The 23,799-nt window shown below is 44.9% G+C and overlaps 1 pseudogene; it reads left to right on the forward strand.

The window, feature by feature from the left end:
- The first annotated feature begins 547 nt into the window (after positions 1 to 547).
- Positions 548 to 23,799, forward strand: part of LOC130871374 (elongation factor 1-gamma-like) — a 28,330-nt pseudogene continuing 5,078 nt past the window's right edge.

A 23,799-nucleotide genomic window follows, 5' to 3' on the forward strand; every position in this document is an offset into this window, starting at 1 on the left:
GCCTCACTCCATAAAGATTTTTATGACTGTCCCTTGCATCTCTAACTTGGATCCTTCTTGCTGTTGCATTACTTTAATCTCTCTTCAGGCAAATTGGGAGAGCAAGTAGGTTAAAGTTTATCCCAGGCCCTAGTTCTCTGCCAGTAGTTAGCTGATTTTATCTGCATGTTTTATCTGCTGGCTTTATCTGCATGTTGTGTTGACTATCCAACAAGTGTGTCTCTGTGAAACTCTTGGCTTCTGCTGCCTTCTACATCCTGTCTAAGGCATGTGACTCCAGGCAGAAGATCATGTGTCTTTCAGAGGTCTGAGCCACCTCCCACTTGGAAGGCGGGGGAGTAACTCAGTATGACAAAGGTTATGTCTAATAAATTAGCACTTTTAATATATGTAATCTATACTGCGACATAATGATGCTCTGCATAAGACAATTACAAGATTTATAAAGAGTACACAACAGACGGCGAGAGTCAAGAATGGAAAATCACTTTAAAAACATATTAGCGAACAGATTCCCACTCCTAACTCCACCCCCGAGTTCATCAGCATGGATGCCTTCGTTTGGAGGTAAGCTTTATTTAACGATGACTTTCGGATCATTTTTGATGTGTCAGACTGCTCTAAGCACTTTATATGTAATCACTCTTTAGTCTTTATCTAATTTTAGGGCATTTTCATCACCCACGAAAGAAATCCTGGAGCTGGTGAAAATGGCTCAGCAGGTAAAGGCACTTGCTGTTCAGACTGACAACCTGAGTTCAATCCCCATGATCCAAATGGCAGAAGAGAAGAACCAATTCGCAAAGGTAGGTTTCTGACCTCCACAGAGCACCATGCCATTGGGTGTGCATGCACACTCACACAGAAATAAATAAAGTGGTAAGAAATGTTACACCCGCTCCCAGCCTTTCCCCACACCACCCCCAGTCCTAGGCAACCTCTAAATTACTTCCTGTTTGGGAAGGGGGGGCGTTGCCCATTCTAGATATTGTATATATATAAAATCATATACTACATGGCTTTCCTTTTTTTCGTAAATGACTTAATTGCTAGTTCCAATTTACAAATGATACAGAAACAGAAGCTAAGTGTTTTGGCCAAAGTAGGCAACAAATGTAGGACCTAGGTTCCCAAGACTTTGCTACGTTTTACAATAACAAATGAAAAAGGTGGGTGAGGTGGCTCAGCAGACAAGAGTGCTTGCCACCAAGCCTAAGGACCTGAGTTCAATCCCTGTGATCCATGTGGTGGAAAGAAAGAACCAACTCCCCTAAATTGTTCTCTGACCTTCTCATATGTCCCCGTGGCATTCCTTGCCTACAGAAAATAAGTAAATAAACATCTTTAAATGAATAATCAAAAGTAGATAAGCATGGGGCTGAAGAGATGGCTCAGAGATTAAGAACACTTGCTCCTTTTGCAGAGGACCCAGGTCTGGTTCCCAGAACCCATATGGCAGCTCACAACCATCTGTAACTCCAGTTGCAAGGGATCTGATGACCTCTTCTGGCTTTTGAGAACACCAGATACACATGGGGTACACAAATATACATACAGGCAAAAGCTCATTAAATAGAAATAAAGAAAATCTTTTAAAAGTTTAGACAGCTAGGTATAATGGCACATGCCTGTAATTCCAGAATCATGAGTTCAAGGCCAGCCTGGGTGCTTTCTGTGTCTCAAAAACAAAAATAAACAAACCAAAGGGTATTTATTGCAGATCTTTTGTAAAAACAAGGCAAAGGCCAAGTTGTTCCGTCCGTGCCTGTCTGGGGAAGAGATTAGGCAAATGTGCTCCGTGGTGGGGTACACTTTTAATCTCAGCACCCCAGAGGCAGAAGCCTCTAAGTTTGAAATCAGCCTAATCTACATAGCAGGTTCCAGGTCAGCCCACTGGTTTCCAGTGAGACCCTATCTAAAGAGAGAAAAGGGCTGGAGATGGGAGAGAAAAGGAGAGATTAGTTTAGAATTTGCCTTCAGGTAAGGCCAAGAGACAGAGATAGTGGTGTTTTCCCCAGGGAGCAGCAGCTCAACAATCTTTGTCTGATTCCAAAGATAGAATCTTTCTGTGTTTTAAATTTCTTTGGCCTGACTAGTAGATGAATTCTTTCCTACACTGAGAAATCCCTATGGTCTTTTTTTTCTTAATCTGTGTGTGTATGAGTGTGTGTGTGTGTGTGTATGAGTGTGTGTGTGTGTATGAGTGTGTGTGTGCACGTGTGTGTTGTGCGTGTGTGTATGTGCTCTTGTATGTAAGTGACACTTGCGAATATACACACATGCCTTAGCTTGCATGTGAAGGTCAGGGGACAACTTTGGATGTCAGTCCTTGCTTTCCACTTTGTTTGACACAGATCCCCTGTTATTTTTTCTTCTGGATACTCTCGGCTACTTCGAATTTCTGCAAAGACTCTGGGCCTCGCCTTCCCATGGATGCAGCCTGTGCTGGATGAGGCTCTCTAGGGGAGCCCAGCAGCAGCCCCTCCTGACATCATTCTCATTCAGGCATTCCGGAATTGTCAGTTACCAGTTACATGTGCACCCTCACAAGATGCACAGCCATGCCGAATAAGACAGACTCAGTCCTTGTTCTCACCAAGATACCATGAAGTTTATGAAGAACATGTGTGCCAGGCAACCGTCCCTGGTGATCAGGGACGACTTCTCGAAGACAACATTTAAGCAGCAATCCAAAGAGACAGAAGGAGGATAAAACAAAGGGAGGTGGGGAGTTGCAGCTGTGTACAGGTTTTTGTTTGGCTGGTTTGGTTTTTGAGACAGGGTTTCTCTATGTAGCCCTGACTGTCCTGGACCTCACTCTGTTGACCAGGCTGGCCTCAAACTCAGAGATCCACCTGCCGCTCCTGGGATTAAAGGCCTGCCCGGCTGTGTGCAGAGCTTTACACTTATTGTCTGTGGTGTGTCAAAGCGGAGAATGTGGTTCTCTGCTAGGCATTCCTGGGGCAGATAAGTGTTGGTGGGAGAAAGGAAGATCTGGGAGTCGGCTGTGCTGGGGGGTGGGGAGGGTAGGCAGAGTCAGGCACTGAGCTTAGTAAAGAGATAAGGCTTGAGGGTTACTTGGGGGTGATGTAGAGTCAGGTCTGGCTCCTCCCACTTGTCCCCTCAGGACACGGGCTCTATTTCCACTTTTAGACCCAGGGTACAAGATACTCCGGGAGTCCTGCCTTTTCTAAGATCCCCGTGGAAGCCACAGAGCGACAATGCTCCCTCCCATCCCTGTTTTAATTGTTGGTTTCTGCGGAGCCGTGGGCTTTTCTTGCAAAGGGCACAGATCCTCCTCATGTTTGCTTTTCCCCAGTTGATTCCACAAGCATTCAACTAACCCGGCGTGTAGCTGTAGTGTGTCGTGCTCCAGACACTGAGGTGAACAAGATAAGGTCGCTACCTTCGAGGAGATTACTCCGAAGACAGGCAGAGCACAAGCCACGTGGGAAACCCCACCCACCAGTCACAGAGCCTTCACCCCAAGCCCATAAAACCAGGCTGACACTGAATGTCACCACCTGCTACGTTGCTTCCCGCCAAGGCAACTGGGCCAGACTGGGCAGGGCAGGCGTAAGCCAGCATGTAGGCAGGTGGGACAAGGCTTCTGGGTTCATGCCTGCCACTCGGTGCCTACCACGTCACCCTGTGGCACACGCCCAGCCCTGGACTAGTGGGGATTTCAGGAAGGTAAAACTGAACCTACAAGCAAAGCAAGACCTGGAGAGACAGGATCTAGAATTGTATATGGTCCACTCTTGGGGAATCTGGGGCAAGGTACTTGGGTAACCTCCTAACAAAACGAATATATCCAGGCGTATATGAGGAACAGAAAAAAGGCCCATTCTAGACCAGGGGCATGATTGAGTGGTAGAAGACTTGTCTAGACTTCCCCGGTGAGGGGATGCAAGCAGGGCTCAACAGGAGTACATTTTCATAGAGTTCCCCAGTGAGGAATCGGAGATGTAGTTCAGTGGCAGAACCCTTGCCTAGATTCCTCCAGTGAGGGGGCTGAGGATCCACTTGGACCTGCCTCTTTTTTTTTTTTTTTTTTTCCTTTTAGACATTTACAGGGTCTTGCTGTGTAGCCGAGGCTGGGTACAAACTAGCCATTCTCTTGCCTCAGCTTCCCAAGTGCTGGCACTGCAGACATTACACTCAGCCTCCGCCTGGTCCTCTACCGTACCGTCCGTTTTCATCCAAGAGTCCCCATGGTGGTCTCAGGGAAGCCTGTGAGCTTCGGGGGTGAGGGTGGGGTGTCTCAGGAGAGGAAACAAGTTCTGTCTTCCCCACAACACAGAGGCCCGCCTTAAAAAGTGACAAAAATGGCCTGATGGGGGTGGCCTGCACCTTTTATCCCAGTACTCAAGAGGCAAAGGCAGGCAAATCTCTGTGAGTCAGAGACCAGCCTAGTCTACAAAACGAGTTCCAGGACAGCCAGGGATACATCGAGAAACCCTGTCTTGGGAAAACAAAACAAAACAAAAACAGTGGAGAAATGACACTTGTGTGACCTACTTATATAGAACCTGGAGTCAAAGCTCAAAGGAACTGACAGTGTCAGGGCAGCCACCGTCGGAACCTGCCTGTGGTTCCCTTTAGGACTCAGAGCCCAGCAGGAAGCTTTGTCTCACCAGCAGCCCCCACCCCTTGTGGCTGGGGCTAAAGGTGACTTTAAGGCTAAAGGAGATCCCAGGTGACTTCCTGTACCTCCCGTTGCCCCGCCTGTTTGTGTCCAAAGGTATTTATTAAGGTAGTTCCTGCATCTGATAACAGGATGGGCCGGAATGAGTGGTTCTTTTGTAACACTCAGTGGACTTATTTAATAGCCCAAAGAGGTGTGGCTATTTCTTCCTATTAGACATAAGTATGCTTTGCTTTACTCTTCAGTGCTGGGGCTAAAATCCTGAGTATTACAATCTGCTAGACATTAACTTTACCTTTAAGCCAGGCCCCCAGTCCTTCACTGGGGAATTCTAGGCAGGGCCTCTACCACTCAGTCACACCCCAGCCCCTCACTGGGGGACTCTAGGCAGGTGCTCTACCACTGAGCCACAACCCAGCCCCTCACTGGAGGATTCTAGACAGGGCCTCTACCACTGAGCCCAGCCCATAAATAGGATTTCCCTATCTCCTTGTTCACTCTGAATTATAGCCTTTGTTTTTGAGACAGGGTCTCACTACGTAGCTCTAGCTGCCCTGGAACTGGTCTCAAGCTCACAGAGATCAGCCGGTCTCTGCCTCCCAAGTGTTGGGATTAAAGGAGTGCACCATTACACCAGGCTGGGCTGGATAGTAGCCTTTGCTAAAAAGGCATGTGTGCCTTGGATTGGATGTGTGCATTGTCTTGGATTTCCCACCCAAGTCTATATTCTTCTCAGGAAGCTCTGATACCTAGGTGTCCCAGGAGCACGTCAAGTGTCTCTTGGGTGTTATGTCATCACTCTACAAAAGAATCCTCGAGGTTGGAGCTGTGCCCATTTTCCAGATGCAGGGGCTAGGGAATCATCCCACAGAATGACATGTTTTAGGTCAGTGTCTAACACACAGCAGGAAGGAAGGGCTCCTGGGGAGGCTGACCTTCTGCCAGTGATGTCACTTGGGCTTTGAGCCATCTGGCTGTCTCCTCCACACTGTTTCTGCCTGGGATGGGGGTGGGGCAGAGACAGTCCCTGCCCCCACCTGCTCCCTCCTCCTGGTGAAGGGTTAGAGTTCAGTGTACCCAGGCAGGCCCGTGGAGACTTTGAGGATAGACTACGCAAAGGCAAAGGGAACCTGAACACCAGAAGGCAAATTTATCCAGATTTCCATCTTATTTATTCCCATTTATTGTCCAGGAAGGTGTCAGGTGACAATGTGGCATACTTGCAGTCCGCAGGTCTTGCTCAACAGTCCCAGATTCCTTTAAGAATACTCACTTATGGGTGGGGAAGCTAACTCAGTGGGCAAAGAACTTGATGCATAAGCATTCCGGCTTTAGTTCAGGTCCCCAGCATCCGTGTTAAAACTAGGTGTGGCGGTGCGTGTCTGTAAGTTCAGCCCTGGGGCGCTGAGGTGGTTGCTATCCGGTGTCAACTTGACTGTATCTGGAATGAACTACAGTTCAGAAATGGTCTGAACCTGTGGTCTGGATCCTGCGGCCGGAAGACAACAGCCTTTGATTCAGATCTTGAGCCCAGGAGACACAGCCCCAATCTGGGCCCCATGGTCTACTGGAAGCCGATATAAGGACAACGGAAGAAGGGAGGGCTCATCCATCCCTTCACTGACACTGGAGCCTGATTCAAGATTCCAGCATGTACGAAGACCAGCTGAGACACTCAGCCTTGTGGGGCTGAGCAACTACTGCGTTCTTGGACTTCCCATTCACAGATAGTCATTGTTGGATTGCCATTCCAATAAATTATATGCATATATATGGAGAGGGGGGTTCATTTCATAAGTTCTGCAACTAGAGAACTCTGACTAATAGAGACAGGAAGATCTCTGGGGCTTTCTGGCCAGCCAGTGTAGACTAGTCAATAAGCCCCAGGTCCCACTGAGAGACCCTGTCTCAAAGCCTAAGGTTGTGGGAGGGCTGGAGAGATGTCTCCGCAGTTAAAAGCACTCGCTACTCTTGTAGAAGACAGACGTTTGGTTCTCAGCACCCAGAGGGCAGTTCACACCCATCAGTAACTATAGTTCCAGGGGATCAGGCACCCTCTGCTGAGCTCAAAGGGCTCATGCAGGCAGGCATGCATATGAACAAACACATTAAAAAAAACTAATGGGTGGAGGGCAATTGAGGAAGACTCTCAACATTAGCCTCTTGCTCTCATTCACACACGTATGGGAACACACACACACACACAGAAACACAGGCATACATTTGTGATAGTTCTCCAACTGCAATGGTTGAGAAATAGAAACCATAAGCTAAACACAGTGGCCCACACCTGTCATCCCAGCACACTGGCAGTGGGAACAAGAGGATCGTAAGTTCAAGACTAGCCCAGTTACATAGCAACTTCATGGCTAGTGTAGGCTACATGGATAGGGCCTTGTCTTAAACAAACAAACAAGCAAGCAAACAAACAAAACCAAAAACCTCACAAAACAGAAAAGAAGAATCATGCAAATATGACATATGACCAGACAAAGAATGACTATGTCAACAAGAGACAATACCTCATCTCGTTAAGTAAAATACAGCATGAGCCCATACGCATATGCATATTCATGTCCACACATGCATATTCATGAGGACTGGAAGGAAATCATAGAAACAGTGGGTTTTGGGGGGGGGTTTGTGTTTTTTTTTTTTCCCTAAATAACTTTTTTCTCATTCTTCTACTAATGAACCCGAATTATTTTATAGGCCAAAAAGAGGTTTTCTGAGCTGGGTGTGGTGGCGCACTCAGGAGGGTGAGGTAGGCGGATCACTGTGAGTTCCAGGACAGCCTGGTCTCCAGAGTGAGTTCCAGGACAGCCAGGGGCCAGGGCTACACAGAGAAAGAAACCCTGTCTCGAAAAAGACAAAATTAAAAAAAAAAGAAGGGTACTGTGCAGGTGTGTGTATGTGCCTGCAAGTGCATTTTATGATCTATTTTATTTGCAATGAAGTAAAGGTGTTGGTGGGGGGCACATGAATGCAAGTGCCTATCAAGTCCAGACGAGGGAGTCAGGTCTCCTGGAGCTGGAGTTTTAGGTTGGCTGGCACGAGTGCTGGGAACGGATCAGGGCTCTGCCGACCGGTGCCTGCCCTTTCCTGAAAAGCAAACCCCTCCTGTCCCTTCCTTGTGTTTTTAAACTGATGGACGCTACAGAGGAGGTTTTTTTTTTAATTTCCAGCAAGAGCAAAGGCTTGGTCACCAGCACACCCGCATGACTAGAGAACTTAAAATTATGCTTTTTTTTTTAAAAAAAAATCATAAAAACCAATCCAGATGGCACCAATACAATGTTATTCATTTTTGCCATCTCTATTCACAGCCAGGCCAGGCCATGTTTTCTTTCACATCTTGGCCACAGTTGTCTGATTATTCACTGCTGTTCACAAGAACTCACTCGCTAGATCTGCTGCCTCTTAGGGAGTGTTAAAAAAAAAAGTGCCCTTTTTAGAGAGATAATTGAATCGGCTGAGGGAAGCAGAGCGTTTTATTTTTGGTGGAAATGGTTAGCTACATTCCACTGAGTCTCTCGATCCCACTTGGATTGTGAGCGTCTGCTCATCATTCGTGCCCTCTCAATTTCATTATTTCAGCGTTGCTTCTGAGCAAGGTCCAGAAGCCGAGAGAAGAAGCTCTAGTTGTCCTATTTAAATCCGCGTCTCTGTGTGAGACGCGTGATCAATAGCTACCGCAGAGGTGGCCTCTTTGGAGATAAGGAGTCTCGTGGAGCACACTTGGAAATCCCAGAGGTCTGGAGGCTGAGGCAGGAGGATTGCACATACAAGAGCAAGCCAGCTTGGGCTATACAGTTAACTCTCATCTCCCAAAATGGAACAAAACAAACCAACACACTGTAGAGCACTCACCTAGTATGCGTGGTGCCCATGGTTTGATCACCAACGTGGCGAAAAGGAATGAACTGGGCAGTGATGGCACATGCCTTTAATTTCTGCACTCAGGAGGCAGAGGTAAGGGATCTCTGTGAGTTCAAGGCCAGCCTGGTCTGCTGCAGAGCAACTACCAGGACAGCCAGAGCTACACAGAGAAACCTTTTCTTGGAAAAAAAAAAAAGAAAAGAAAAGAAAAAGAAAGAATGAAGGAGGGAGAGATGGAGGAGGAGAGTAAGAAGGGAGGAATGGATGGAGGGAAGAAGGGAAGGAAGAAAATGAGGAAAAAGGGAATAGAAGAGACTGGAGGGAGGGGAGAAGAAGGGAGGGAGGGAGAAAGGAGAAGGAGGAAGAAAAGGGAAAGGAAGGAAAATAGGGAGGACAGAAGGAGCAGGGAGAAGAGGAAGGAAGGAAAGAGGGTGGAGGAGGGGAGGAAAGGAAGGGAGGAGGGAAAGGAAGGAAGGAGAGAGGGGGACGAAGGAAAGGAGGGAAGAAAAGAAGAAAGGAGGGAAGGAGGAACAATAAATCTACCTGATTCTGGAATACCTAACAAGCCAGGTACCCGGGAGGCAGGGGAGGAGGGATCTAGGTGTCCAGACCCAACCAACCAACTCGCTTATATTCACAGATGAGTTGGCTGGCTCTTTCACAGCAAAACAGCCAGGGACAGAGTTAGTTCTTTTTCTCAGTATTGACTACAATTACCAGTAAACTTGCCGAGGTGATGGGATGTTTGGGCGATGTGTTACTTGGTTTGAATCCTCCTACCAAGATCCAACTGAACCTTAGAAGATACAGTGGCTGTAAGAAAACACATTGTTACTGTTTTGCAGTCTATCATTTTTGGTTTTTTTTTGTTTTTTTTGGTTTTTCGAGACAGGGTTTGCAGTCTATCATTTGAATCTTTATTGGACAGGATCGATTTTAAAAATTGTGCGTGCGTGTGTGCATTAGAGAGAGAGAGAGAGATTGATTGCAGGTCCTGTATACAGCTCACCTTTCACCTTATTGGAAGGGTCTTTCTTGTATTTTCTGGGCTCTGTATACTGCAGACTAGCCTGCTCACGAGCTTCCAGGTTTGTTTTGTCTGTTTTTGTTTTTTCGATACAGACAGGATTTCTCTCTGTAGCTTTGGCTGTCTTGGAACTCACTCTGTAGACCAGGCTAGCCTTAAACTCACACAGAGATCTGCCTGCCTTTGTCTCCCCAATGCTGGTATCAAAGGCAAGCACCACCACCACCCAGCCAGTTTTTCGTTTGTTTGTTTTAATTTTTGTTAGTTTATTTTTTATTTTATTTTACTTTATTTTATTTTATTTTGGTTTTTCGAGACAGGGTTTCTCTGTGGTTTTGGAGCCTGTCCTGGAACTAGCTCTTGTAGACCAGGCTGGACTTGAACTCAGAGATTCGCCTGCCTCTGCCTCCGAGTGTTGGGATTAAAGGCGTGTGCCACCAACGCCCGGCTGTTAGTTTATTTTTCATGTGGGTTCAGGAGATCAAAATCAAAGCTAAATATTTTATCCTCTGAGCCATCTCCACAGTCCCTGTGGTGGTTTGAATGAGAATGGCCCCCATAGGCTCATAGATTTGCACGCTTAGTTTCCATTTGAGGAACTCTTTGGGAAAGACCAGGAGGTGTGGCCTTGTTGGAGCAGGAGTGTGCTGTGGGTGGACTTTGAGGTTTCAAAAGCCCAGGCCAGGCCCAGTCTTTCTCTCTCTCTGCCTGCTGCCTGCAGATAAGGATATAAAGCTCTCTGCTGCTTCTCCAGCACCATGCCTGCCTGCATGCAGCCATGCCTCCCACCATAATTATAACAGACTAACCCTCTAAATCTGTGAGCAAATCCCCAGTTAAATACTTTTTTTATAATAGTTGCTTTGGTCATGGTGTCTCTTCACAGCAATAGAAAACTAGCTAAGACAGTCCCCTCCCCACCCCACCTTCAGATAGGATCTTGCTGTGTAGACTAGACTGGTCTCACACTTGAAGAAATTCTCCTGCCTCAGCCTCCCTACTGCTGGAATTACAGGCAAGAGACACAACACCTGGCTCACCTCAGTCCTTTCCAAGGCTGAATAATATTCCATTAGGTAGGTATGTGTCTTAGTTAGGGTTTCAGTTGCTGTGAAGAGACACCATGACCACAGCAACACGTATAAAGGAAAACATTTAACTGATGTGGCATCTTACAGTTCAGAGATTCAGTCCATTATCAGCATGGCCAGAAGCATGGTGGCATTCAGACTGACACCTGGCTATATCTTGGTCAGAAGGCAACAAGAAGAAGACTGAGACCCTGGGGGGTATCTTGAGCACAGGAGACCTCAAAGCCCACCCCCACAGTGACACATTTCCTCCAACGAGGCCACACCTACTCCAACAAGGTCATAGCTCCAATAGTGCCCCTCCCTATGAGCGTATGGGGGCCAGTTCCATTCAAACCACCGCAGTATGTCATGTTCCACTCATTCATTCATCTCTCCGTGGGGCTTACTCGTGTATAGTATTCTGCTGTAAGCATTCATGTGCTAACTATCTGATTGTGCCCCTGCTGCCAATGACTCTGAGAACATATTCCCAGGAGTGAAACTGCCAAGCAAGTAGACATCTTATTTCGTGTGTATGTGTGTCTGTGTAGGAGTATGTGCAAGTGTGTCCAGGTACCCGCGAAGGCCAGAGGGGATGCTGAATCCCTTGGGATAGGAGTTATAGGTAGTAGTGAGCTATCTAACATGGGTGCTGGGAACTGGACTCTGGTCCTCTGAGCCAGACTCTTAATTTTGTGTGTTTGTGTGCACATGTACGTGCTGGTTAGTTCTTATTGTCAGTTTGACACAAACCTAGAGTCACCTGAGAAGAGCCAGCCTGACCTGAAGACACCTGTGGCTGTATCAGTGAGAAACTGTCTAGTTGAAGTAGGTCCCCGTCCACCGTGGACGACATCATCCCTGGGCAGCTAGCTGAGCATGAACCTGAGAGGGAGTGGGCAAGCCAGTAAACAGCATGTCTTTTATTTGTTTGTTTGGTTAGTTTTTTTTGTTTTGTTTTGTTTTGTTTTGTTGGATTTTCGAGACAGGGTTTCTCTGTAGCTTTTGGTTCCTGTCCTGAAACTAGCTCTTATAGACCAGGCTGGCCTAGAACTCACAGAGATCCGCCTGCCTCTGCCTCCCAAGTGCTGGGATTAAAGGCGTGTGCCACCACCGCCCGCCCAGCTTATCGTTTCTGTCTCAGTTCCTGTTTAAGTTTTTGCCCTGCCCTCCCTTGGTGATGGACTATGGCCTGAAACTGTAAGTGGAAATTAACCCTTTCTGTTCCTAAGTCACTTTTGATCGTGGTGTTTATCAAAGCAACAGAAGCTAATCTAGAACAGCGTATCTATGGGTGAATATGTTATGCGTGTGAGAGTACATGGTCAGGTAGCTACACATGTTTGTGCATGTGAATGTCCATGCATTCATATGTGTGTGGTGGCCAAAGGTTAGCCATGGGTGTTGTCCCTCAAGAGCCATTCACCTTATTTTTTTTGTGTGTGTGTGTATGTGTGTGTTTGTTTATTTGAGACAGTTTCACTATGCATTCAGGATGGTCCTGAACTCATCTTACAGCCCAGGCTGGCTTTAACTCATAACAGCTTTTTGTCGTTGTCGTTGTTGGTGTTTTTTGCTGTTGTTTGTTTTTTGAGGCAGGGTTTCTCTGTGTAGCCCTGACTGTCCTAGAACTCGCTCTGTAGACCAGGCTGGCTTCAAATTCACAGAGATCCACCTGCCTCTGCTTCTGAGTGCTAGGATTAAAAGTGTGTGCCACCACTGCCTGGGTCATGAGTTTTCTTGTCCCAGGTTCCCAAGTGCTGGGACTACAGGCATGTGTCACCAGACCTGGTCATTTCTAAGACAACCTCAATGGCTCCCATTTCTTCCTTTTTCTCTTTTTCCTTCTCCTCTTCTTCCTCTTCCTCCTCTTCCTCTTTCTCATCTTTTGTGGATAGCGTTGAGGACCTAACCTAGGACCACTTGTACATCTGGCAAGTGCTCTGTCTCTGAGTTACAGTCCTGGTCCTCCCCTTGTTTTTCGAGATAGGGTCTCTCAGTAGCCTGGAACTCACCAAATTGGCTAAATCTGCTGGCCAGAGAGTTCTAGGGATCCCTTTGTCTGCACCTCCCCGCACATGACAGGCATGTGCCACCGAACCCAACTCTTTTTACATGAGTTGTAGGAATCAAACGTAGGTCCTCACACTTGTAAGGCAAACACTTTCTCAACCGAATTATCTCTCCAACTCTAAGCACATCTTTCTTCCTTCCTTCCTTTCTTTCTTTCTTTCTTTCTTCTTCTTCTTTTTCTTTCTTCCTTCCTTCCTTCCTTCCTTCCTTTCTTTCTTTCTTTCTTTCTTTCTTTCTTTCTTTCTTTCTTTCTTTCTTTCTTTCTTTCTTCTTCTTCTTTTTCTTTCTTCCTTCCTTCCTTCCTTCCTTTCTTCTTTCTTTCTTTCTTTCTTTCTTTCTTTCTTTCTTTCTTTCTTTCTTTTGTTTTTTGTTTTTTTCAAGACAGGGTTTCTCTGTAGCTTTGGAGCCTGTCCTGGAACTAGTTCTTGTAGACCAGGCTGGTCTTGAACTCACAGAGATCCGCCTGCCTCTGCCTCCTGAGTGCTGGGATTAAAGGTGTGCGCCACCACCGCCCGGCTCTAAGCACATATTTCAACAGTAGAAATTAGGCTTTTCCATGACTCCTAATTCTTGGCAACAAACTATGCCCCTATACGGTATAGCTAGAAAACTTAAAAAAATACAACAGGGGCCTGGCAAGAAGACTCAGTGGGTAAAAACACTTTCAATCAAGCCTGTTGTGGAATATAACTTTAACTATGTAAAGGTGTGTGTTACATTTTTTTATGCTGCATTTATTTAACTCTGTAAAGATGTGTTATATTTGGTTCACTTTGCCTGCCTAAGGCACTTGATTGGTCTAATGAAAAGCTGAATGGCCAACAGTTAGGTGGTAGAGGGAAAAGGCAGGGCCGGCAGGCAGAGAGAGTAAGTAGGAGGAGGAATCTAGGCTGGAGAGAGAATAAGAGAGAAAGAAAAGGAGATGCCTGGGGCCAGCCAGCCAGCCAGCCATCCAGTCAGAGGAAGCAGGAAAGCAGGACGTAGAGAATGAAGGGAAGGTAAAAAGCCCGGAAGGAAAGCACAGATGAATAGAAAAGAACTAGTGGGACAAGCTAGGCCAAGGCCGAGCATTCATAAGAAAAGTTTCTGTGTCATTACTTGGAGGCTGGCGGTCTGAGGAAACCTGACAATCTGAGTTCAATCCCTAGGACTCATATGGTAGAAGGAGAGAATCAATTTCCAAAAGTTGTCCTCTGACCACACACACACACACACACACACACACACACACACACAAATAAATGTTATTAAAATACTAAGAGCTAGGCTGGTGGCGCACACCTTTAATCCCAGTATTTGTGAGGCAGAGGCAGATGGACCTCTGTGAATTCAAGGCCAGCCTGGTCTACAGAGGGTGTTCCAGGACAGCCAGGCTACACAGAGATACCCTGCCTAAAATAAATGAATGAATGAATGAGAAAACAGCAGCATCAAACCCCAGACTGTCAGTACGAGTCAGATAGTTCTCACTGGATGTTTTTCTACTTGCTTGGTTTGCTTGGTGACAGCATCTTACTATGTAGCCCAGAGTGGCTTCGAACTTGCCATCTTCCTGTGTCAGGCTCACAAGTGCTAAGATTATAGGTGCGTATCATTGCATCCTGCCAAAACCCTCACTTTATGGATGAAGAAACTGTGATATCCACACTCTGCAGTGGAAAGCCAGTTATTTTGTCCTGGCCTTGAAAGTTGGGTATAACTGCTTATCTTATCCTCTTGGTGATAAAAGAAAATAAAACAAATTTAAGGGGAAAGTTATGAGGGACATTTCCTGCTGGGCCAGAAACTGTTTGCTGCCTGTTAGAATGGACTGAAGAATGGCAAGAAATACATTAAATTCAAAGTGATAGGCAATATAAAGCATACAGGATATAGCCGATTAAGTCATAATCTTAGCCACAATCTATCATAGATGTCCTCTACACAGAAGCTCCATCCAACAAACAATCAACTAGGATTCTGGCTTGGAAAACTATAATCAGCCTGGAGTATGTATAGTCACTGATCATTCCGGCTACCCAGCAACATCACAGAAGCCTGGTGATCATTTTTCCCTGCTCCCTTGCAGCTAAGAATCCTTTTCCTTGCCTTTCTTACAGCTAAGGATCATTTCTCTGCTTCTCTTGCAGCTAGGGATGATCTTTCCTACCTCCCTCACAGCTAGAATCTTGCCATATGGCAACCCAAGGCTAAGAGAAAGAAAAGTGCCAGGCATGTCCATATCGAAAGAGGTTGGCTATGATTGCATCTAATGACGGAGAGAGAAAGAATCAGCCTGTATGCTATCTGCATCAGCAGCAGTGGCTCTTTTGAACTAGTTTGGATGTGCTTCAAGACCTGTTTCTTCCTGAGTAGATGCCAAGCCAGATTCTCCGGGACTTTTAGATTACCCAGTATTCTTTAACACGTTCCTTTTCTGCTCAGCCCAGTTAAAATTAGTTCTGTGGTTACAACTAAGAATTTAGACTGATTCACTAGACTACTTGATGTCGGTTAGCCTTAAGTTCAGCTGTGAAGATTCGGAACACCCTCCACCCACAGCCCTGCCAAATAAGACTGTCTTAAATAGGAAAGCTTATCCTTTTCTCTCTTGGAAGCCAGGATGAGCAGTTTTGGGTAGGCTGGCAGCACCAAGGCCTCAGGTGTCCTGAATCTTTCTGACTGCTTGTTCTGCCATTCCTCAGGAGTGGCACTATCCTCATGGAGGCAACTAGAACTCCAGCCATTGTGTTTACATTTCAAGGGTTGCTTTGTTATTTTGTTATAAATGTATTAGGTTGTGGTGGTACATGCTTATAATGCTAGCACTTGAGAAGTTCAGACAGGAAGATTTAAGCTCAAGTCCCAGACTTTACATTGTAATAAAGGTAAAGATTATCAGCCATCTTTTTTGTTTTATTTATTTATTTACCTACTTATTTTATTTTTTGATTTTTCAAAACAAGGTTTCTCTGTGGCTTTGGAGCCTGTCCTGGAACTGCTGTTGTAGACCGGGGTGGCCTGCATCCCGAGTGCTGGGATTAAAGGCGTGTGCCACCACCACCCAGCACTGCTGGGCTATATTTTTTTGAGACAAGGATTTACTCTAGCCCAGATTGACATAAAATTTGCAGCAATCTACCTGCCTCCGCCTCCTAACTGCTAGGATTATAGATGCCTGGCTAAGCCTTGAACTCGACACTCTTCTGTTCCAGTCTCCAAAATGCTGGGATTTACAAACTGTGCCATTATGCCCAGGTGACAGCCATCCTTCTGTGTGTGCACAGGCCTATGTTTGTGCATGTGGAAACCAAAGGCCAAGGCAGGTGTCTTCCTCAATTGCTCTCCTCCTTGTTTGCACTTTAGAACTTTATTTTACAGGCTGGAGAGATGGCTCAACAGTTAGCTAAGAGCCCTGGCTTATCTTTCAGAGGACCTAGGTTTGATCCCCAGCACCCACATGGTGGCTCACAGCCATCCATAACTACAGGTTCAGAGGATCCCATGTCCAAGGGATCTGGCCTGTAAGAGCACTGCCCACATGTGGTACACAGACATATGTGCAGGTAAAACACTCACTCATGTAAAATAATAAAACAAAAATTTAAGAAACAAGATTTATTTTACTATTATTTTAATTATGTAGCTGTGTGTATGTCTATGTGTGGGTATGTGCACATAGGTGTAAACATCTTGGGATACTAGAAAAGGATGTCAGATCTCCTGGAACTGGTGTACAGGTACTTGAGAGTCACCCAGTGTGGGTTCTGGTATTGAACTCAGATCCTCTGGAAGAGCAATATTCAATTTTAACTGCTGGGCCATCTCTCACCGTATCACATCCAGCCATTATGTGGGTGCTGAAGATCCAAAATTAGGCCTTCATACTTGCAGGACATCTCTCCCATCCATCTCGTTTGTTTGTTTGTTTGTTTGTTTGTTTGTTTGAAACAGGGTCTTACTATGTAGACCAGGCTGAACTCTAACTCACAGGAATCCACCTGCCTCTGCTTCCTGCATGCTGTGTTTCAAAAGTGTTTGCCGCCACACTGAGCATTTGACAAACATCTTTTTTTTTTAATATTTATTTATTTATTATGTATACAATATTCTGTCTGTGTGTATGCCTGCAGGCCAGAGAAGGCACCAGACCCCATTACAGATGGTTGTGAGCCACCATGTGGTTGCTGGGAATTGAACTCAGGACCTTTGGAAGAGCAGGCAATGCTCTTAACCTCTGAGCCATCTCTCCAGCCCCTGACAAACATCTTTTAAGGAAAGACCCAGAAGGCTCAAAATTTAGTTTCATGACTTTGTGAATTGTCTTGAAAATCTTTAAGTTGGGTAGTTTGAAAGGGTGGCTTGAACTCAGGGATCCGCCTGCCTCTGCCTCCCAAGTGCTGGATTAAAGGTATGCGCCAACACGGCACCCAGTCAAATTCTTTTTTTTTTTTCCCCTTAAATCACCCTTGTCAGGCATTTATCACATTGATGAATAAATTGCTAATATACTCATTTAACTTGGAGCAAAGATTTGACATCCTGGACCCTGGCATTTGAAGGCTGCTTTTATGTCTATTTCTATTTGTATTTATTTATTTGTATATTGATGTGAAAGATGGATTCATTCATTTATGGACTCAAAGCTGAAAGACTATTAAAGGGTGGGACCTTGGTGGAAGAAGTAAGTCATTGGACAGGAATGCCTTTAAAAGATCTTTCTTTTCTTTCTTTCTTGAGACAGGGTCCCATATAACACAGGATAACCTTGAATTTATTATGTAGCCAGACCTTGAACTTTTTTTGATTGTCCTGCCCCTGCCTCTTAGGCGCTGGGACTATAGATGTGAACTGAGCACTCTATTCCTGGTTTGGCGGTCATAGCCACCTCTCTCTTTCAAAGAAATCAGGTCTGTCCCCACCCAACTCCAGCAATCTCTGAGAGAGAGACAGAGAGAGACAGAGAGACAGAGAGACAGAGAGAGAGAGAGAGAGAGAGAGAGAGAGAGAGAGCTGATAAGCAAGCAAGCTGTGACCTTACAGCCCCACCCTGTTCAACTTCTCAGAGCCAAGATAATTTTGAGTCTCACTAGATTTACAGTGCAGTTCTGACCTCTAGCACAGAAACGAGGTCACAACTTCACACACACATACTGTTCTCTCTCAAAAATAAAACAAAACAAAAAACAACTAACTCTAAGAGTAAGAAACTTCTCGTTCTTTAAGGCCCCACCACGCTGCCTATAACTCTTCGAATGTTCTGGGAACCAAAGGGCCTGTCTCCACCTTTAGGAGGATTGTGTTATTTATGGCACAATGCCTAATCTTTTGGTTATGAAAGAAACAGAAGACTCTTTGCTATCAGGACTCCTTGATGGTTGTCTGTTCTAATGAAGCCCCTCCTTGGACCTGAAGGCTTGCTCTCCCACTTCATGGCTACCTATGGCCATGATGCTGGATTAATAACTCTATGATAATTAGTTTTAATTGTCAACTTGGCACAATCTAAAATCACCGGAGAAGGGATTCTAAATGAGGGAGTGTCTAGAGATTAGGTTGGCCTGAAGTTCTGTCTGCAGAGGTGGGGTGGGGTGTGTTTGTGTGCGTTTATCTTGATTATGCCTACTGTGGGTGGCATCATTCCCTAGGAGGAGGATCCTGGACTGTTTGATGGTGCAAAGTGTGACCTGAGCTCTAACATGCCTGCATTTATTCATGGTTCTCTGCTCTTGACTGTAAATGTGGCATGACTAGCTGCTTCAGGTTCTGTTGTGAGGTACTCCCACCAGAGAACACACAGACACGTCTAAATCGCCAGCCAGCCGCTACAAGGGGAGCCCGCCCAAACCATGCAGCCCAGAGCTACTTTGTTCTTTGCCTTTTATGCATGAAAAACACACCCTGTGGACACACTTCGATTAGCAAGGACAATCAGCGAGAAATCAAAGTACAGAAACCAAAAACAAGTAGACTTAAGGACTCTCCTGAATCCTGGGACTGTGGACTAGGTCTCGGGTGCGTTAGGTCTTCATTCTGACTTTGGCAGGTACTGGGGCCTATGTGCTGGATTCTAAAGACAGAACCTCAAGTGTCTCAGGCTGGCCTCAAACTCCCTATGTAGCTGATGATGACACTGAACCTAAGATCCTCTGCCTCCACGTCCTGAGTGCTGGGATTATAGGCATACACCCCTCCCCTGTTTATGCTGTGCTGGGAAGGGAACCCAGGGCTTTATGAATGCTAGGCAACCATCTACCAGCTGAGCTTCATCCTTAGCCCTGCTTCCCTTTTTTGTTTGTCTTGTTCATTTTTTTTTTTTTTTGAGACAGTATCTGGGAATATTACCCACCCGGGCTACCATCAAACCCTTTGATTCAAGCGATCCTCCTGCCTCAGCCTCTCAAGTCATGGGGACGACAAATGTGTATCACTGTACCCAGCTAAACTGTTATATACAGAATAGCCAAGTTTATGTTATGTGAATTCTATCATAAAATGATAAAAAGGAAAAGGAAAGAAAGAACCAAGGCTTGGAGGTGTAGTATTTGCCACAAATCCCCCAGCGAGGGGTTGAGCATGTAATTTAGTGTGTGATGGCTATTCTTGGTTGTCAACTTGACTACATATAGGATTAACTAAAACCCAAAAATATAGGGCAAACCTGGTGAGGGACTTTTGCTTGATTTGAAGTACAGAAGATCTACTTTTAATATGGATCCATGAGGTAGGAAGATGCACCTTTATTCCAGATCATCTGAGCTGTGAAAACCACCTCTCATCTGGGCTACGCTTTCGGCTGAAAACCTATATAAAGACACGGAAGAGAGAAGTCTTTGCTCTTTGCTTGCTCTCACCTCACTAGCAAGTTCACTCCTTCTCTGGCATCAGAGCCTCCTTCTTTCAGATGCCAGAGTATGCTGAAGACAGCTGAGACATCCAGCCTTGTGGGTTAAACAACAACTACCGGATTCCTGGATTTTTCATTCATAGCCCAACATTGTTGGATTAGCTGGACCACAATCTGTAAGTCATTCTAATAAATCCCCTTTCTAATCCCTGATGGCTTACTTTTCGGCAGCACTGACATTCCCACCCCTTCTCTGCAGCATCACCATGGTGGCTGGGACCCTGTACATACATCTTCAAGGCCCTTATTGCTGCTCAGCACATGAAGTTCTCAGGCCCACGTGCTCTTCACATCCGCCCACTTCCACGTTGGCCAAACCAGCTGCATTCCCCAGTTTCTCCAAAATTTTCCTGCGGGAAAGGTTCCAGCATTTGAGGGTGATGACCGATTCTGTGTGTCTGAGAGTAATGCCGTTGCTGTTATATAAGAAATGGGGAGCTCTGGGGAGCTATGGGGAAGAACTCCAGAGGCTTGGGTGCCAACGGTGACCTGGTGACACTCCAGCCAGTACCTGGGTGTCCCCCACTTTGGGCATCAGGCACCACCATAAACAGACCCTTGAAAATGCAAAAGAGATGAGGTGCATCCTGGGACTGCCGGGCACTCACTTGAAGACAGGGACTTTTCTGTAGGGTGAGCCAGTGACAGTGGCTAATATCGCAGTTGTCTGCACTATGCTTGGCTCTAAAAACGGGTCGTAGAGCTTTCTTTTCACCAGACCTTCCCCAGTGCCCACCAATGTCTCCTTCCCTGCATTAACCAGGGGCCTGCTTCAGGGAAGTCTTGGAAGAGGTGAACCTGTGAGAGAAGATGGCCCAGTCCAATGCTGAGAAGTCTGCAGAAAGCCAGCCTAAAAAGGATACCTCAAGGAGAGGAGAGGGTTTACCGCAGGAGAAACAAAAGCCCTCGGCTGAGCAGAAAGAGGGAGAAAGACAGCTGTCCCAGCTCTAAGGAGGAGACGATGAGCGTGAGCAGGCACTGGCTGCTGAGCCTGAGGTCAAAGACCCTTCCTTCACTTGAAGGCGCAAGTCATAAACAATCCCACACCAGTTTGGAATTGTGATTAATAGGGTGGTATTTATTTAAAGGGGAATAAACTTACAGATCACGGTCCCAGACAACAGCCCTCTGCGCACGCAATTGGGAAGAAGTCTAGTCGCCGGAACCGGAGCAGGAAGTAAAGAGAGAGAGGAGGGAAGTGGCCGCTTTTTTTAAAGGGAAAGATACCACGCCCCAATGGGCTGGTATCTTGGTGGATATTGGCTGGAGGAGCGGAAGGACCTCCCGCAACACCTCCCCCTTTTATTTAAGTAAGAGAGTTCTAAACCTACTATGAAATTATATACAATAAGTACAAATATCCTATTCTAACTAGCTTAGGTCTTATATAATAAATAGCTTGGCTAAGTCATGAGTCGAAAGTAACTACATTTATATAGTCTTCAACCCCATCGAAGATCTGAGAAGGGAAATAATGTTACCTGAGTAATTAGGAAGTGCAATCAAACAACTTCTAAAACATGCAACAAATCACAGAGACAACTAGCTACCTGGGCAATCACCCAAGGTCACGTTTGCAGCGTTGAAGCAACCAACTTTGGCTAAGGCCTAACATAACTGACACACCATTTTCAAAGGCAAGAAACTTGTCAAAACTATCTTACCCTGTCTTGGCAGGATATGACAGTCCTGTTTTTTCCATTCACAGATACTCTGTATTTCTGTCAGTGGTTGAGGTATGGGCATTTCTTTACCCAAAGGCCAGTTCAGCCAAGAAGAAAGGCTCCGGGTGGAGTGTCTTTGGTGCTCAACATTCTCTCGGGAATAGAGCGGTGTTGCCAGGAGCAATTGTGTCTCACTACCACAAAACTCTGAGTTAGATTAAAGGCCATTTTCTACAGCTCTTTGAAGAGGTTGAAGATTATCTATCTATACTGAGTATAATCTCTATGTATCTAAAGAACCTGATTAGTCTAATTATAAATGACAAACTTAGAATACTATTGATCTATATAATTCTCAATACCTATCTAACTTAAAGACTAAGACAATAAATAACTGTGAAACAAATGAGGACAATGACCTCCAAATATAAGCAATGTACAAATATACATTGCAGTATGGTAAATATATATCAATACACAAGCAATATGTAAATATCTTAATCAGAGGTAGAAATGTACACTGCAATATGGTAAATATATACAATATATATCAATACAATATATGTCAATACATAAAAATGTTTTTAAACAGAGGTAGAAACATGCATGCATACAATAGTCAATATAATTTCACTTTGTATCAATATATAAGAATCGATACCAATACATTTGTCTCAAAACAATAACTCACAAGTACCAACAAGTACCAATCTATTATCCCTCTTTTTTTTTTTTCAAATGATCCCTGAGCTTATTATAAAATTCCTTCCCCAACCCTCAACCATATACCAATTTATAATCAACCCCTAAATGATGTCCCTAAACCCAAGGGCAAACTTTACTGGGAGAGGGGACGTCGTCCTCTAGAGTTACTTCCAGCTGTCATGGGGGCGACGTTCTTTCTGGGGGATCCTGTGAAAGTAAAATGATGGTTAAATTTCAAGATCGATGTCTTTTAAAATTGCAAATAGTCTCTGAGTATTTTGTGCAGGTCTGGCCAGAATGTTGTATAAGAGGTGCACCATTTCAGCTAACCAAGTTGGGATCGTCTTGTGCAGCTGGTACCCAAAACAGGTCTTGTAGTAGCGCTATCGGTATCATGACGTCATATCAACCAGGTGGAGTCGTTGTTATGGGGCCCCATCTTCTTCCTGGAAACTTCAAATGTCACTTCAGGAAAAACTCATTGTTCATTGTGAAAAACTTAAACATCAGTCATATAGACATACACACACACACATACACACACACACACATATATATTCAATGAAAGGAATGATAGATATATTCAATGAAAAGTATGATAGATATGAAGAAAAGCAAAGATGTTTTCTAAACTCATATTTCTTTCTGTCCCCTATCATGGCTCTTGACATGAGACAGAAACTCCAGAAACTCTGGGTTTTTCTCTTACCAACAGGCTTGGAATTGGAGAGGGACTGAGCCAGAGTCCAACTTCAAAACCAGCTCTATAAATTTAGAAATATGGTTTAGTATATTTTACTTACACAACTTATTCAGTTTTCTTAATAGTTCCTATTGGGCAAGTATTTTTCCATCTGTCAGTATCCAAACATCCAGGATCCCTTGAATTTTTCAAAGATGAGTGTTTTCCTGTGGAGATAAGAACAGAACCCTGCCCCCATTCTATATGTTTTTCTTACCACCTGTAGGAATATCATCATTGTGGATGAGTTGTCATTTCTCCTTTCCAAGAGGTTTCTCCTCTTCAAATCGAACCTTTATTAATTTTGATGGTATCCACAATTTTTCTTCTCCTGTGGAAACAAGAGCAAAACCCCTTCCCCAACGTAGCACATCTCCTGGCTTCCATTGAGAGGTCAGCACATCTTTGAAATAAATTGGTTGATTTAGTTCAGCAGACTTTTCCATTATCCAATGTCTTTCTGCTGCTGTCGTTCCTTTCTCATTAGCATTAAGAAAATTCAAGGTCAATAAAGCATTATGTAATCTATTTCTGGGGGTATTTTCGGTCCCTTTCTGTTTGTTCAGCATATCCTTTATAGTACGATTTGATCTTTCTATAACTGCCTGACCTGTGGGATTATGTGGTATACCTGTAATGTGTTTTATATTATAATAAGCAAAAAAGCGTTTCATTTTCTTAGATACATATGCTGGACCATTGTCTGTCTTTATTTGTGCTGGTATTCCCATGATGGCCATAACTTCCAATAGATGTGTGATTACTGAATCAGCCTTTTCTGAGCTCAGGGCAGTAGCCCATTGAAAACCTGAATACGTGTCTATGGTGTGGTGTACATATTTTAATTTACCAATTCCATAAAGTGGAACACATCCATCTGCCAGATTTCATTTCTCTTAGTACCCTTTGGGTTACTCCCTGCAGGCAACGGTGTTTGATTATAGAAGGAACAAGTAGGACATCTCTTTATAATGTCCTTAGCTTGTTGCCATGTAATGGAAAATTCTTTCTTTAGGCCTTTACTATTGACATGATGCTTCTTATGAAATTCTGAGGCCTGCAACACGCTTCCAATCAATAATTGATCAATCTCAGCGTTGCC

This window comes from Chionomys nivalis, chromosome 3 (genome assembly GCF_950005125.1).
Source record: "Chionomys nivalis chromosome 3, mChiNiv1.1, whole genome shotgun sequence".
Lineage (NCBI taxonomy): Eukaryota > Metazoa > Chordata > Mammalia > Rodentia > Cricetidae > Chionomys > Chionomys nivalis.